The 16,973-nt window shown below is 46.7% G+C and overlaps 1 long non-coding RNA gene across 3 annotated transcripts in view; it reads right to left on the bottom strand.

The window, feature by feature from the left end:
• Positions 1-177: 177 nt before the first annotated feature.
• Positions 178-16,973, bottom strand: part of LOC146765731 (uncharacterized) — a 32,980-nt gene continuing 16,184 nt past the window's right edge. For all 3 annotated transcript variants that reach the window (XR_014949676.1, XR_014949674.1, XR_014949675.1), the window contains exon 2: positions 178-16,966. This is a non-coding gene — a long non-coding RNA (uncharacterized LOC146765731). The remainder of the gene's footprint in view (positions 16,967-16,973) is intronic.

Consider the following 16,973-nt stretch of genomic DNA (forward strand, 5'->3'; position numbering starts at 1 on the left):
ATTAACAAAAAAACCATTGCTGGCTAGTGCAGACTGTGGATATTTGCAGTTTGGGGCAGTGAGGAAGCAGTTGGTATTCCCAACTCCTTCCCAGCTCTGGTAGCCCTGTAGCTGATTTCTTCACTAGAGCTGTGGAAGGAGCATCTCGGCGCATGGTACAAAACACAAGGAGGGAACTTCAGATCAAAACCTTTATTCTTCCTTGCAGCAGATGAAACAATGAGGCATGGGGCTCCTGGGTGGGTATGAGCAAACACATATGAAAATGCACAGCATTTGCAGTGGGAACACACTGGGTTACAGCTGAGATCAATGGAGAGGCTGATAGAGATTATCAATCCTGAGTGGTCTCCCTTAGGCAGAATTGACTGGCAACCACATAATGACTCAGGCTCAGCCCACCAGTTTAGAGCCTGAGTGATAGATCTGTAGATGCCAATCATCATCATTTCCTTATCAGCAGTGTTCAAGTGGCCATTTGTCTTCTACCTGAGCCGCCCTGGTCGGGTTCAAGTGTTTCATCCTCCAAGGTGCGTCTGAGAGATCAATGCACAGCTACAGCTGGTTGAAGGGGACCAAATCCATTGAACAGTTGATTTGGTTCCATTTTACCAGCTTTAGCAAAGCATTTGGCCTCATGGGCTGTGGCAGCAGAGAAGAGAATTCCTCAGGGTCTTTTCTTTCCCAGCTGCCTGGACCTCTTCTGAACTTGCTGCCTGATGCCGCACTGGTTCAAATGGCTTCACTTTCAGGCAGTCAGGATTTATTTAAGCTTCTTAGAGGCTACAGCTGAAGAGCAAGTCTGAATTAAAGAGGCAGGTTGAACAGCAGTGGAATAGTCTGCAGCAGTAACCATCAGCCTGAAGCGTTTTTAAACTTGATATTTGACTCTGTTTTGAGAGCCACGTTCTATTACAGTGTGACATAAGTAAATGTTAAGCTACTGTTTTCATCCAGATGCTTTAATTATCACCTCCTTCCCCCTTTCCTTTCAGTGTTTTATGGTGTGCTGTCCTCCTCCATCCCCGTGTTTTGGTGTCTGAAGTGACACCTAACACGCAGCAGCACAGATGTCGCCTGCTACAGCCAGCCCAGCCCACAGCCAAGGAACTCAGGCTGCAGAACTCTTCTCCCCTCAGGGCTCTCCTTGAAAAATGGGAGGGAAAAGACTGGAACACCTGAAATCTTTTTTTAGAGGTTAGCAAACTTTGCTTCCCTACTGTGAAGCCTCCTGTGTTTTCTCATCTGGCATTAAAATCAGCATTTTCAGGAGGTTGAAGGCCTGCTCATGCAATGGTTGCATTTGCTCACCAGAAACCAACAGGAAAGTGGTGGAAAGGAAACAAAAGGGAGGAATGAAAAAAAAAAAAAAAAAAGCTTTACTTTCTTGCAATCTCATAATCTGGCAATTTGTCCCCAAATGAGGAAAGCAAATCCCTGCTACACCACTGCTGTCCAAGTCACTCCTGTGATGGTTCACATCTCAACACTGGGGTGTTGATTTCTCCTGGAGAGCCCTGCAGCATGAACACCCCACTGCTAAAAATAACCCAGTAAATCAAATTTAAAAATCACAGCAGCTCCGATCATTTCTGCAGTGGGAGCCAATAAAGTCAGGCCTTTCCTTCTTAACCCGGAGCCACGCGCAGATATTGCACATTGCCATGTGCATAACCTATTTAAAGAATTTATATGCGTCAGAAGGCAAAGGTGACTTTTCCCCCCTCTCCCTCGCAGCCCACCACGCTGCAAGATGATACCAGGGAAAAGCACCTGTGCTTGGAACCTCTGCCCGCAGGAATATTGCAAGTGGGCCAGCATTTTATCTCCTGAAGAATTCCAGGCTTCGCATTGTCACGGTAAGCACTGCAGATCACTTAACTGCCCAAACCCGTTACTCTAAGCTGCCTATAAATAAATGGAGAGAGAGATGGAGAGAGAAAGCGAGACAGAATAGCTTTTAAAAAAGATCTCTACAATTAATTTAATCAAGTTATCTGTAGGTACCTTTACAAGAGACAATCAAGCCAAGGAACTAAATGGAAACTTAGACAGTGCAGACCTGGAAGTATTAAATTCATCCTTTGGTGACTTACGGGAGGCAAAGGAAAGTAATTATTTACTGGTGATTGGGTACAGGTGGAAATGCCATTAGCGAGCAAGGCTGTACAGAGCTAAGTCCTGATGGGCACATGGATTTTGGGATAGAGTGCATCAAACTGCCTGAGCATCACCACCTCAAACACAGCCTGCACATAGGTATGTGTGCACTGTCCCAGCCCTGTTGATTTGGGATCAGTCCTTTGAAAGCAGCACTGTGGGGTTACACTGAGCATCTTCTGCTGGGGACCAGAGCTGTCCCCACTCCTCCCTTCTTTGCTTTGGGGAGTGCCTTGGAACATATTTGAAATCAATGTGAGTCAGCGTGGATGTTCTATAACATTTTGTTTAAATTCTCTGCAGTGAATTATGGGTAAGGTTTTCCTTTTTAGAAAATTAGGTTTTCTCTTCTGGATGCCATTAATCAAAACTAATGATGTCTCTCTGGTGGTGAGGCTTTCCCAGCAGCTGAGAAAGAGCAGCCCACGTTATAAAGCTGGGGAGGGCTGCAACCCACAGGGACTTACAGCCTCCCAGCAGGGAGTGCCCAGGTCTCTGCCAGCCCAGCACTGCCAGGCTGGTCTCTGGGGCTGTACCAGCCACCCTAACAAGATGGATTACAGATGTGGTCAGAGGTCTGAGCTGTCTGAAGCCCCTGATCTCTCTAGTGAGGCAGGGCTCATTTCCAAATGCCTGTGGGCCCCCTCCACTATGAAATAGGAGGGATTCAACAGGCAAGATCTGACAGTAGAATTTGCCAATCCTAACAGCCAGGCAGGGATCGGTGCTGCTCTCCCTTCCAGCCTGTGCCAATGCTGCAAGTGCAGCCTGCAACAGCACCCCAAACCAGGCCCAAAACCTCAACCACCCAACACCAGCACGGTCAGGTTTGTGCCCAAAGCTGAGTCAGGTTTAATCATCCCCTCATGAAGTTGGGTCTTGCATTGGAAAGGTGTGGGAAGAGCTGGTGCCTCCCTTCTCCTGGCCCCGCCACCGTGACCTGGCAAAGCCTACAGGAGCTGTGGGATGGCACTGGAGAGCCATGGGCATGTGGAGAGCCAGGGGTTAGAGGTGAATCAAGGCCAAAATAGCAGAACAAACACATGCCTGGCTTTTCCTGCTCTGGTGACCCTTGTGTGGTGCCTGTGCCTGGCTGCTGGCTCTGCTGTCCATGATTATATCCAGGAAAATGGGCAAAAGCCCCCAGAGCTGTGGCAAGTAGGGTCAGTAGTACCCAACACGAGAATCTCCTCTATTGCAGATCTTTCCACTTCAGCCTCAATATTCTAATAAAGATGTGTTATAGACAGTACAGAAAAGCCAAAGAATTTATCAGCATTTGTCGATATTCTTAATGAAGCAGAAGATTCAACATGCAATAGAATTAGCCTACAACAAACCCTTGCATGGGACCCATCCTTCTGAGTCCAGAAATCTCCTGCCTATTCCAGTCCAATACACTTTTGAGAAATGAGCAGCCCTTCAAGCCATTATCATTATAAGCTAAAAGGCCAAATGAGACAAAGTACTGTTGCTCTTCATCTGAATAAACAAATCATTTTTAGATCAAATGCATGAACAATTTATCATTCTAAAATCCAATCAAAAGGAAAAAAACAACAATACAGAACATTGATTTCCTACAGCTTTATCTTAATGAAGTGCACATTCCCTTTGTAATTAGCTTTGGAAGGTTTTTTTTTCCCTTTCCCAAAGCTAATGTGTTATTTGATTTCCATCCAAACATTACTAAATTGGAGGAAATTTCCTCAAAATGAAGTGGCTTTTGATAATACAGGAAAATGTCTACTCTCTCACATTGCTATTTTTTCCCCCAAACAGACATACTTATACTGCAGATGATTCAACTTTATTGCATGGTGTCTTTGTGAGGATGTTTAAATCAATGCCACAGTTGCAAGATCTGCCCAATGTGCCATTTGTAAACCAGAAAATACAAGCTCGCTGCTTTTATCCTTTTCCTTACAGACATCAAATATTAATTGAACTTACATTATTACAGCGAAAAAGTAGACTGTGTTTTATTAACATTTCTAAAATTAAAGATGTTCAACCCAAAAAGTAGACTCCAGACAAGGCTCAAGAGCCTTCTGCTTGGATTTTATTTGACTTAATTAAAAAGCATTCAGTTCCTTTGTGCAGTAAGGCAGTTGCTGACATTGCAGTAGCCACTCAGTCTTTCAAACCAAAACTATTACCTGAACTTAATAAAGTGTCTATTTAATTTATACACCCTCATGAACTCACCTGTCTCCAACAAACACAACATGGCTCTTGCTAATGAGCAGCGAAGGCAGCAACTTGACAGGAAACTCACCAGCACCCCAGGGTGACTCAACTGCCCCAAAACATCATTTCCATCCCCTTTAATCTGCCTTCTCCACCATTATTGTTGTCATCCAATATCCCTGAGCCAGCGATCCCTGTGCATTGCTGGAAATGCTCTTTGCCAGGCCACCTCTCCCTTCCTCCCCTAAATCTTTGCTTTAAATCTTCTCTTCTTTAAGTGGTGCTGACCAGAGGACTGTTGCTTTCACCCTGCTTCAAGGAGTACTTGCTGAAATTAAATGGCTAATTTGATAGTCTGGTTTTATTTGGGTGCATTGCCAAGGTACACGGCAATATCTATGACAGAGAATAAAGTTCCAAACCCTCCAGTTATCACCTTATTCCTTTGTTATACAGAGCATCTAAAGTGACCTTCTCTCTGTCTTAACCCGAATTTTGGTCCTAGGCCTCCTGTAAAAACAGCAGTCAAGCACAGACCTGCTCTGTTCCATTGTTACCTGGAGGGAGCTGGCTCCATGTGGGATCAAGAGGGTCCCTCCAAAGCTCTTTTCCCAAAGCACAAGACTCTGAGCAGGTCTCTGGGAGCTGCACCTCCTGAAACCGGCTGTGGAAACAGTTGTGGAGTTGGATTTTTTTGTTGTGCTACTCACACTCTCAAAGAGAACAAAGCCTCTCCCTAATACAGTTTGTGCATTTTACGGACCTAACAATTAAACAGGTTTTAAAACATGTGCTGACTGCATAATCCCATACAGGGGAGTGCACTCAGCGTTTTTAAACAGCAACTGATACGAGATTACCACTTAATAGTACAAAACACCAGCAGTCCCGTTAAAATCAATAGAAAATTAGATTCTATGAAAATGCAATATGTGTCCAATTAGTTATAATTGGAGCAAATGGTGATGCAGATAAACTCCTGGAGGCAGAGGGATTTGTCCGGAACGCTCCCCGCCGGCCGCGGGCACGGCGCAGGATGGGCCCTGGGCTGTGCTGTGCCCTGGGCAGGAGGGATGAGCCACCTCATACAGGAATGTTAACTCTTGTCTAATTATGGAGCTGCTCCGAGCCGGCAGGATGGCTCTGGTGCACCACTGTGCCTGCTGAAAAACAATCGGCTGTCACACGGAAACCTCCCTGTTGGACTTGACAAATTATGCCAGCAGACCTGTTTAAGAACTAAAAAATCCTTGGACACGGTGACAGGCAGTGAAAGATGCTGTGTTATTTATTTATTTGCCCAGCAGAGTTTAAGAATTGTGGCTTAGTCCCACCAATGCTCACTTTTTTCCCCCTGCCTGACTGTTGTTATATCAATTTAAACTCCTTCCCACCAATTATTTCTCGGGCTTCTTTCAACTCCTAAAAACTCAGCTGCACGGCAGAATGGGAACTAGGTTATGCAATTCTAACGCTTTATTTTTAACATCTTTGGTGCAACATATTGGCCTCCTCTTTGTTTCATCTTATGACTAAAGAAAAAGAGCAAAGATCCCCTATTGCAGCGGTGCAAAGGGACATCCCCAACCAAACATCGCTCCAACCCCTTCCTGCCCTCACACTGGATGAAAACACATCACTTGCAGTACAATTATTAATTTGCAGCAAATTTTTTAATGTCAACACTATAAAGTAACAGTTATTTTACCAAAACTATTGGCTCAGAGCTAAGCAGCAATAACTATCTCCAGGGTTCATATTTTCTTATATTAGTTATTCAAATTATTAAAGATTTATGGGTACAAAGAGAAGCAACAACCCTCATGTTTACCCAGACCTGAAACCTTTTTTGCATTACTGGACATAGTTACTTACACTGTTAAGGGAACTGTCTCTCAAGAAAGGGAAAAAAAAAAAGAAGAAGTGGCAGCTTTTATTTGTTACGCTGACTCAGCCAAATGGTGGAACAAGAAACATTAAGCCCCAATCCATAACTTTTGTGGCTGCTCAAAGGACGTATTCTTCCTCGACACTGATAAAAGTTTAATATGTAGTTGCCCAGGTTTTTAATAAACTTGTCAACAAAAGAGCAAGGCAAATTGATGGGGACCTTCCCAGGAATAAATTCAGTTTCAAATAGGCTAAATGAGCGTGGAGGACAGAGAGGGGACGGTGCACGGGCGACTTTTGCTGGGCTTTGCAAAAATGGCACAATAGATTTTAGTGGGTGCATCTTATTGTCTCAAAGACAAGGCTTTAGGACAAAGCTGGTTTAATTTAAAGAAGGCAAAGTGGTGCAGCACAGCCCTGACACCATGAGAGACAGAAGGGGCAAAGCCTGGACATAAATACCCATCTCAACCTGACTGCACATTCCAGTCTCCATCCCACTCAGAACAAGCTGCAGCGTTGCTCCATGATTTTTCCCCAGTCTCCCACTGCACACATTTCAGTACATCCCTTTCAGTTATCACCTGCACAGCCACCTCCTCTACTTGGTCAAACCTTCCTCACTCCCTGCTCCATTATTTCCCTTCAAATACTCAAGGCTGAGCTTAATTAAAGCACAATACAATCCTTTTCCTCTACTCTTTCAGAAGCTGTTTTACTTTCTTGCAGTCCATAGCTACAAGCACCCCTCACTTTTAGGGACCAGTTGCCCTACATCCCCATGGCCATGAGCTCCAGGCACTGCCCACCTCCTCTCAGCCTGGGAGTGAAATGACCGCAGGAGATTCATTACTTTCTGCTAGCTTCAATCAAGTTGGTGTCTTAAATTATTAAGACTTGGGCTTTTTTTGTTAATTTGTTTACCCAAAGTAAACACAAATATTAAATCAGAGCTTCCAATAGTCTCGCTGCCAGGAAATTAACAAGCAAATTAACCCGCAGCCACCCAGAAGGGAACACCAATCTTTTCATCTCAGCAGCTCCTTGTGACACTTTGCTTCCCGTGTCACCATCTCCCTCCTGACACCTTCCTTTGCTTGCACCAAGCAGCTTGAAGAGCCAAAAGCCAAGTCCTGTCTCCAATGCCAGGTCACAGCTCAGATTGGAAGCGCTGTCCCAACCGTTGCGGTGAACTTTATTCTCAATTGCTCTTAGGTCACTGGATTCCTGCTCCTGTGGCTTTATCCGACTCCCCAAATGCCAGGGTTGACGTGCCTATGTAAGGTCTTTGCAGGGATGGCTCCTATCCTTACAGCTGCTGGGTGACTTCTGCGGTTGGTGGTCACGAGTCCCACGCCTCCTGGCTGCCCAGATGCCACCTAATCCTGTCCCCCCAGAAGGGCAGCTGAGAATGAGCACTATTTATAGCAGTTGTTCCCCAGTTCCCCCAGGCTCATCAGTCTGCCCAGGGCTTTTTTAGATAGCGGCAGTGGTCCCAGCACAGGCCATATCTGGGCATGGCGAGGCATTTACAGGCACGGCTCTGTGCTTCAGGAGAAAAAAAAAGGAAAAGGAAAAAAAAGGAAAACCCTGCATCTGCTGGAGATGTCAGTCACCTGCTTCCCTTGAGCCTCCTGAGCACCACCAGCAACTGTTCCAACTGCTAAAACCTTTGACTATCAAATCCTGCTTTAGTCAAGACATATCTGTGTCTGAAAGCCTTCTCCTTGCACACAAGAGGGTCATCCACCAGCGCTGCTCCTCCGTACAGACTGCTCTGGAAAAATACAGACTAACCCAGGGATGCTCGCTGGTGCTGCTTACACAGTGCAAGCAAAAACACCTCAACAGCATCACAGGGTGCTGCAGTGGTCAGGAGACAGCAGCCCACAGGGACACTGCTCCACCTGTAGGTGCCCACCAAGGTGTTCAGAGCTGGGCATGCACAGCTGGTTAAGCCTGGCATAGCCCAACCTGCCCGGTGCCGGCAGAGTCACCCAGCACACAGGATCATGGCCACACTGGTGACCAGCAAGCAGGCCTGCAGTGCTGGATCACCCCAGGGACCCCATCACCCCTCATCCTATTGGGGATACCCCCCAGGCATCCATGGCTCGATGGGCACATGGAGGTCCAGCCTCCATTCCTCACACCTTGCACCTATTCCAAGGTGTGGAGAATGCAGATGAGTGTTTACATGACAGCACGAGGGCTGTGCCATCTCCCCAAATACACAGCGGGCAGAACTGGGCAAGCCAATGCCAACCAAACCAGGACAGCCTTGGCCTCATGTCATTGCCTCCATCCACCTTGGCCACCTTCACCTTCAGCCTCACAGTGCAAACACAGCTTCAACAACTCCTCAGCAAGAACCTACTTTGCCTCAGAGGGAAACTGAGGCAAGCAAGCTACACAACTTGTTTTCAACCCCAACAAGCCAGCAGTGGAGTCCATGTTCTCTGTTGGCTCCCATCCGTGGAGCGCTGGGCTGCTCTCAGCGTGACCCCCCACATCCCAGTGGGAAGGCAGCATCGCTGTCCGCTTGGCTGAGGTCAAAAGCAGCTTCAGCATCACACAGCAAACATTTAACCCAGCATCTTCTCTGGGAGGCACCCGCCAGTGCCGCACTGAAATCAGCCCTGGGCTTTCGGGGAGGCATCAGAGCTGAGGAGCGAGGATATTTCTCTTGCTAGGAACACACCACCCCCTCGCCCACAGTCACTGCTAAGTGCAAGATGTGGTGAAAGTCTTTAAAAATAGATATATTCCCAAGCAATTCATGTCGCTTGCATCTGGCAGGGCAAACCTAGCATGGAAGCTCCTTCTTACTGACTAAAAAGGATTGTTAGCAGCTCGAGGCTCGTGCAACCTTGACTCTCTCCTCCTCTCTTCAGGGCCTTCTCTTGTTCTTGGCCTAAACCAGTCCTGGGAAACACAAGGGAAGCCCTGCCCAGCTAGGCTGGTGTCAAAGGCAGGGAAAGATACTGCAGTGCAGTGCTGATCTCTTCTGCAATCGGACGTGCAGACTAGCCCGAGTGCTGAGTCAGCACAATTTCTTTTTTGATTGGTTGATCTGAGTAACATATTTTCAATGTATGCTAAAGGGGCAGCAATTAATACCTTTTCCCCCTTTCCCCACTTTCCCAAACCGCTTCGAATTGAATGCACAAATCTCACCCCCAAAGTCACACTCTGGTCCTAAATATTCTGAGGCTCTTTCATTTTTAATTTAGGGCATTAGAAAAAAAAATTTGCAATCTAAGCGATGCTCACTTTGATCGACTTGTGCTGCTGCAGCTAAAATATCTGTCCTGCAGGTCAATCTAATCATGCTTAATAGCAGTTTATTCTTCAACGCAACATTTTTCACGTTGGGTCGACAGTTTTAAATGAGATTGCTGATGCACCCCTTTACTAATGCTTTTACCAGGGCCGGCACATCCCTTGAAATACTTGTGCAATAAAATGCTTTATTGCTCTTGATGAATGCACTATTAAACTTGAATTGCAAACATGCCCCCCCTTTTAAAAAAAAAAATAAAAGATAGAGAGTACTAGAATTTATGGGACCACCTGTCTTCCAACATTAAGTAATAGTAACAACTGTAATAATGGATCATCAATGTAACAAACACGCAAAAGTACAGAAAAAAGAAAAACCCGCCAGGGAAAACCGCATGGCACAAATTTGTCCCTGTGCTCTCATGTGCACGTGCGAAATATCCATCTTATACCTGCCGGTAGTTCCGCTTACATGCGGGGAATTCATCTCCAGAACGGCTGGATTTTGTGAGGCATAGAATAGAAAAATTTAACTAATTTGGTCCACTGGATTTATGGCTTTTACAATTCTCAGAGCTCCTGTTTCTGCGCCTGGCACTGCACAGTACTCGGCTCGCAGGATGGATGGGCGCACCTGAGCATCCCAGCGCTGCAGGTACAGCGCGAGTGCTCCTCGTATCACACCCGCCATGGCTCTCAAGGCCAGGAGATGCTCACCAATTTATAGAAAGCTTGAGAGAAGTGGCTTTAATTTAGCTGTAAAATAGAGCAGGCTCAGTGCAACGTAACGGCCGCAGTTTTAATCCGAAGCGGTGTAAAAGGGATGAAGAGCTGCCATGGAGCAGAAGGACGGCACAAAGTGGTTGGTGAAGGCCTGCAGCCATCGGCTCCTTCCATTGGAGTCAACAGCAAGGCTACCATGGCTCCTGGGGGGCCACATCCAACCCGTTTCATTTTTAACATTGTCCAAGCCCAGGTGACACCGTCCATGGCAAAGCTTCCCCCGCCATCTCCGCTGCCATGCTGCGAGACAGCGCTCAGAATTATACCTCTGAAAATATTTACATAAAAAATAAATCCGAGCACTTAGCGACTTCCTAAAGTTAGCAATTCCATGTGATTAACAAGCGTATTAATTCAGAGAGGCGGGGGGAAGGAGATAAAAATTGCATTACAAATGCAGGTATCTGCTGTAAATCAAAGCACGAACACCTTTGAAAGAGCAACATGCAGTGGCACAGGGGTTTTGATATAACCTGTGCTGAGAAGGGGAAGAAAACAGAGAGGGGGGGAAGGAAAAAAAAAAAAAAACAGAAAAAGAAAATAGAAAAAAGAAAAATGGAAAAAAAGGAAAAAAGAAAAAAAAGAAAAATGAAAAAAGGAAGGAGAAGGGAAATGAGAAGGAGTGGGACAAAGGGTCAGCAAAGAAAGGAGGGTAATTTCATATATAAATTATATATTAGATATAATGTTATGTTATATGCAGAATGGTGAGAATTGTCCTCATTTTTCATCCAGAGACTCAAGTTAACATTGCTGACTTACAAAGGAGCAGAATTACAATCCTACGTGAAACCAGCGCCTTCCTGCCTGGGTGCAGCTCATTTCCCAGCATCCACCAGTTTGATATTTAAGTCTGACCCCAAAATGGGGCTGGACACCCACAGGACCAATGCTTGTGGGGTCATGGGGGCCAAAGATTGTCCCCAGGCAGGGTGGCTGCTGGTGGGGCTGAGCCCAGGGGTTGCTGCATCCCTGCAGCCGGGTCCTAAGGGACAGTGCCGCAGCCAGCCAGGAACACCCCAGATTTCCAGGGCCCAGCACAACCAGAGCATCTGAGAAAGCCAACAGAATAATGTCCACACCAGCCATTCTCCAGTGCAAACCAAGACTTCCCAAAGCCACCTGGCAGAAAAAGCAAAGGCTCCTCCTCTGCTGGGAAAGGCACTGCCCACACCTCCATCAGCCGTGGTGTTTAATTTAAACATCAACAACAACAACAACAAAAAGCACCTCAATAAACCCCACAAATCCTACAGGTAGGAAACCTCCACAACAGCCCAACCTGCCTTTTCTCACCCACTACTCACAAGCACCTGCTTGAGTTCGATCCCTCTCGGCGTACCTGGAACAAGTGATGGCGGCACTCACCGTGAATAGACGGATAAAGACTCCCCAAAATCCAAACTCAGAGCCTCGACTGTTCCCATGCCTGGGGGAGGATGCTGCCATGGGAAAGACTTGATTAACCTCTGCATGACAAGTCCTGGCACCACACCTACCAAACGATGCTTGAGGAGCCCGTGAGCAAGGCAAAGATGGGGTTGTAGTTGCAGGGAAATCACTCAAAAGCAAAATGCTGCCCTCAGCGGCCCCAAAGAGATGGAAACTGGAGTTTGGAAAACTGGGGAGCAGCTTTTTGAGGAGTTCAGCTTTTCACATCATAGCAATTTTACAGAAACATGAGGAAATTTGGGGCTGAAAGCTTTAAGCCCTCAGATGTGACTCCCGCCTAGGCAGAACATTAAATGTGTCTTTAAACCAAATTTCTTTTATCTTGCCACATTATTGTAGGATCCTGAAAAAACAGCCAACTATTTTACATTGGAAAATGTTACAAAGGAAAAGGCTTCCAGAATTAAAGGATCTATTTTTTGTATTTAAGACCCCTATATTCAGGGCACTCCTTTGACTTTGGCTGTGATCCGCTGACTCGATGGCTCACCACACTAACAAGGAAGATCTCCTTCTCACCAGTTTTAAGCATAAAAAGTTTCAATATGGGAAAGATTCAAAAAGCGGAATTTGCACAATAATTTGAAGCTAAAACACCACATGTCCAAGTCACAACTGTTGTCTCCTTTTCCTCTCTTTTCTTCTCCCCCCACCATCCACCTCCTTTTGTTGTTCCTAGATTTAAAGATCAGCCAGCTTTGTTTGTTATCCGGCCTTATTTTTGGGGTAAAAAGGGTCACTGGAGAAGCAGGAGAAGGGAGCGATTGGCCTGCATCCCTGTTAAAGCCCAGCAGCGGACAGCCAGCTTTCCTCTGGCATCGCCTTTCAAAGCCCATGCCGCAGTCAGCATATTGAATATTTAATGTCCTGATGAGCATTTCCACCTGCTGACACAGGCAAAGTGACAGAACAATACACGCGCTGGAACAAGATCATCAATTGACTCCCCAGTCAGTCTGCCGGGTCAGGCAGTTAAAAAAAATAATAATATAAAATAATCTGTCTGTCTTTCTCCCCCGCCTTGCCCGGGGTCACACATTGCTCCTCTGAGAAGGATTCCCACCTGAAATACATACTTCTTTACATTCCATAGCTTGCCAGGTTCATATGGGCATATAAAGAAGTATGTCTCTCAAGCAGGTAGTTTCAATATGCGCATTTATATGGTCACAGGAGGAAAAATAACGCTGATTTACAATTTACATCCTGAGAGTGAGTTACGGCTCAGTTCAAACCAGCAGACTTTCCTCCTGCCCAGCCTATGTGCAGACAGACACACACCCCAGCTCCCTATCCTTGCCAGTAATGCTGGGCTGAGCCCTCGGCAGATGATGGATTTTGGGTCCTGGGAAGGGGAACTGCATAACTCACTGGACACAAAGCAGCAGAGGTCCAGTTGCTGCCCTAGCAGGGGCTCTTTGAAACGTATAGAGCACAGAGTAAAAGCCAGCTTCCCACTCCACCTAAAAAGTAGGTGTTTCATTCTAAATCATAAACTTCCAGCATTTAAAAAAGACAAAAATGTGGTTTAGAGGAAAGCCTTTGCTGTACACGCATATAGGTTTCATTCCAGACAAAGCCATGTGGGAGAAAGTTAAATATCTATCAATTCCCAATTGCCTCCATCCTACAATTTGGATACAAAAAGCCAATTTGTTTTCAGAAAGCCAAGAATCGAATGGCAAGCTACTGATTTACAAACCACACCGGGAAAGACTGCTCCATTCGCCAGAGTAAGAGAACTCATCAGCCCCAGACACGCGATTGCTTTATCAGTAAGTAGAGATTAAAGCATAGGAAGAAGAAAGCATCTTACCTAGTGAATCCAATGATTTTTCCTCTGCTGGTCCCTGGGAGCGAGACACCACCCCCACAGATAAGCAACCCCCAAAAGACAGCACATGCCTTTTGGCGCGTTCAGGGCATTAACCATAAAAAAAAATAATTAAAAATTGCTTCTAATAACTCATCCGGTTGAGCTCCACGCCAGCTAAGGGGCTTTGGGAAGACCTGCAGACATAAAAAGGCAGCCAAGGCGAGGTGCCGGGAGCTCGGGCCAAAGCCTCGCCGAGTTCTGCCCGCAGCCCCCGTGGGCTGCGCGCCCCGGCCGGCACCGCGCCGTGCCCGGTGATGCTCGGTCCCGCACGCAGCTCTGCTCCTGCCCCTCTCCCTCGCCTCCCTCGCAGCCGTGCCGAGCTTTAAAGCTCCCTGAACAATGTGGGCCGAGTGGCAGGGCTGCGCTCGCCGCCTGGGCTGAATGGGAGGCTGTAATGGGCAGGATTTAGGCAGGAGCGCGGCGGAGGTCACGCCGGGCGCTGCCTGCTCGCTCAGCAGGGCGGGCACGGTGCCTCCTCACCTGCGCCCGATCGATACCAATTTACAGGCAAATGTGCGATGGCTGCCTCCGTGTTAATGAATTTTACCGTTCCTCGCGGTCTTCTAATGAACCCTTTAAGGAGGGTTTAAGTAAACTTAGCAAGTGGCAAACTAAGCACTTTGGAATACCTAATTGCATCGATGCGTCTCACTGCTTTTTAAAATATCACTGCCAGCTGGGGAGCAAATATTTCCCCGCGCCCCATCGACTTCCAGCACCACTGAAGAGCAAAGGCCGCATGGAGCCCGGGTGTAAATCCGCTGTGCTCAGCCCCAAGCCCCAAAATTGTTTCACACCCCTCATGCAACACCAGCACATGCCTCGGTCCTGGCTCTGTGCATCTTCTCCCTCATTCCATCAGTTTGTTGGCCCTTTTAACCATCATTATTTGTCTCGTTTAAAGGCAAATTCCAACCTTTAGTTTGGGTTAAGGGGAAGAGAGATGGAGCTGTGGCACTGGTGTAATGCATGACTGCAGTGAAATTAAAGCAAAGGGAGAGCTGAAGTGTGCGAGGGAAAGTCTAAGTGATTCAGATTTAAAAAAAAAAAAAGCCCAAACAAACAACAAAAACAAAGTGTTGGTGGTGGGGTGTTGCACAGCCAGGCACTCCATGGTATTGAATTTCCTTCACACTGACAGCAGTAGAACAGCTCCTGGACTTCCTGGGCTGTTAAACATCTGCACCTCGTACCCAACTTGATTTCCTCAAATGCATTTGACATGGGCTGTCCTAAATAGTCCCCAACTTCTGCAAACCAGCAGGACAGCAGCTGCCAGCCACCTAAAGCGAGCCCTGTGGAAGAGCTTTAAAAAATGACCTTATAAATCCTTACTAGAACTGAAGACAACGATGCAACCACAGCAGCAGAATTCATCGTGGCGATTCAAATTTGCTTTGAGGTTCTGGGTGGAATCTTGTGCTTTCCAGGGTTGTGCCATTTGGTGGAGGAACAGACAAATGGCCATAATGGTGCCTTCAATGTAACATCAGAGGCACCCTGTGGATCCCATCCTCCAGCCACCACCAGGAGTAGAGTAGTGGTGGGGGAACATCAGCCACTATCCTCAACCCACTTGGGCTCACTGAGCTCCTACACTTGCTTTTGGCAGAAAAACATGTGCAATAAAACTGTGGCTGTTCTGGAGAGAAGAATGGATGGAGACCTGGATCATGCAGAGGCCAAGGGGCAAATAAGAGGGGAGGGAAGAGCCTGAGGTACCGCCTGAAGGCGAAAGAGGAAGGAGCGGGGTGAGAGGGATGGAAAGCAACATGCTGTATATTATATCCCTGCTCTGCCCAAAGCTCAAGGTGCTGCTCAGGTCCAAGTGTCAAAGTCAAACTGAAACTGTGCAGCAGAAACCTTTGGGGACTTTGTATCCAGCCCCTGTGTAGGGCTGGGCACTGGAGAAGGGACACACCAGCGGGGCTGAGGTGGAGGCAGATGCTCATCCCAGCACAGCCCATGGCAGAGAGACTGAGCTCAGACCTTGGGAGCCACAGACACAACCATCTGCTCGAGAGGAACCCAGCAATTAAACTGACAGCACAAATCACGGATTTCTGCCTATACAATTACACAGTGCACACTCCCTCCGGCACAGGCACACATATACCTGTATCCACACTCCCCACACAGCCTGGAGATGGGCTGTGTCTGGGTAATACATTACACCTGCTTGTATATAGCATTTATATACCTATGCATAAAGATGCATATAAAACATCCATATGCATGCTATAAAACGTACCTAAATCTGCATGAGTGTGTGTGTGTGCACCACAGTACCCACCTCACCAAACTGGTGTCTATATATTCATGTGATAGGTACCACCACTGGCATATAAAATATAATGACCACAGTCAACTCTGAGTTGCAGAAGCAATAACAGTCAATTGATGCTACACTTCATGTAACCTGAATTCCAAACCCTTGCAGGGAAACCTAACTTCTCCTCCTCCTCATATTCCCTTTCTGATCGTTCACAAACCATGCGCCTGTAATTAATACTCATTTCTCGGCATTTTAACAGTTAATCACTACAGCATTGAGATCATTGCAAGTTAGGCTAAGTTTAACCACCTCTCACCCTTTTGCTCTGCCTGATATCAGCTTATAGCACTAGTTTGTTGCAAATAAATAAATAAAGCCCCAATCCCCCCAGGTGTCATTAGCCAGCCTGTGTCTGAATTAGGTATTTAAAGGCCGGTTTAACCTTGCAGAACGGTTGCATGTCAAAGTTCTAACATTTCAGTTCAGATTATTCTAGTGCACTGCTTGCTCTGCAGTTTGTTAGTTTTTGTGGGCTTTTTGTTTTTCGCTTTTTTTTTTTTTTTTGTGAATGCGGAGTATGCCACAGCAGAACAAAAAAAAAAGAGGGGGGTGAGGTTTCCTAAGCGATCCACAGATTAAACACACATCCAGCAAATCCCCACACAGACACACACACACACATATACATTTGTGTATGCAGAAGCCCACATTTAAGTCCCCGGGTAAGTTGGATTGGCAGGTAAGTCCTGCATTGGCCAGGAAAAGTGTTTAAACCAAGCTGAGCTGGTAGCGGTTAAAGGCAAGACAGGGAGCAGAAGAGAGGGGGGGAAAAAAAAAAGAAGACATACCAGTTAGGAGCTTCTGTTGCAGCAGAGGACTCACCAGAGCACTAGCTGAAAGCTGAATCAGCTTTCGAGAGTTAGGGATGCATAGAGGAGGGTCATGGAATCACAAGGTAATAATGCGCTTCATGCTGCAGCCGTCAGCCTTCTCCTTATAGCCAATCTCTAATGCAGGAAGGGAACAGAGAGCAGGCCCAGGGATGGGATTAGTCCTCACTTGGAG

Source organism: Lonchura striata, chromosome 20 (assembly GCF_050655825.1).
Source record: "Lonchura striata isolate lonStrDom1 chromosome 20, ASM5065582v1, whole genome shotgun sequence".
NCBI classification, from domain to species: domain Eukaryota; kingdom Metazoa; phylum Chordata; class Aves; order Passeriformes; family Estrildidae; genus Lonchura; species Lonchura striata.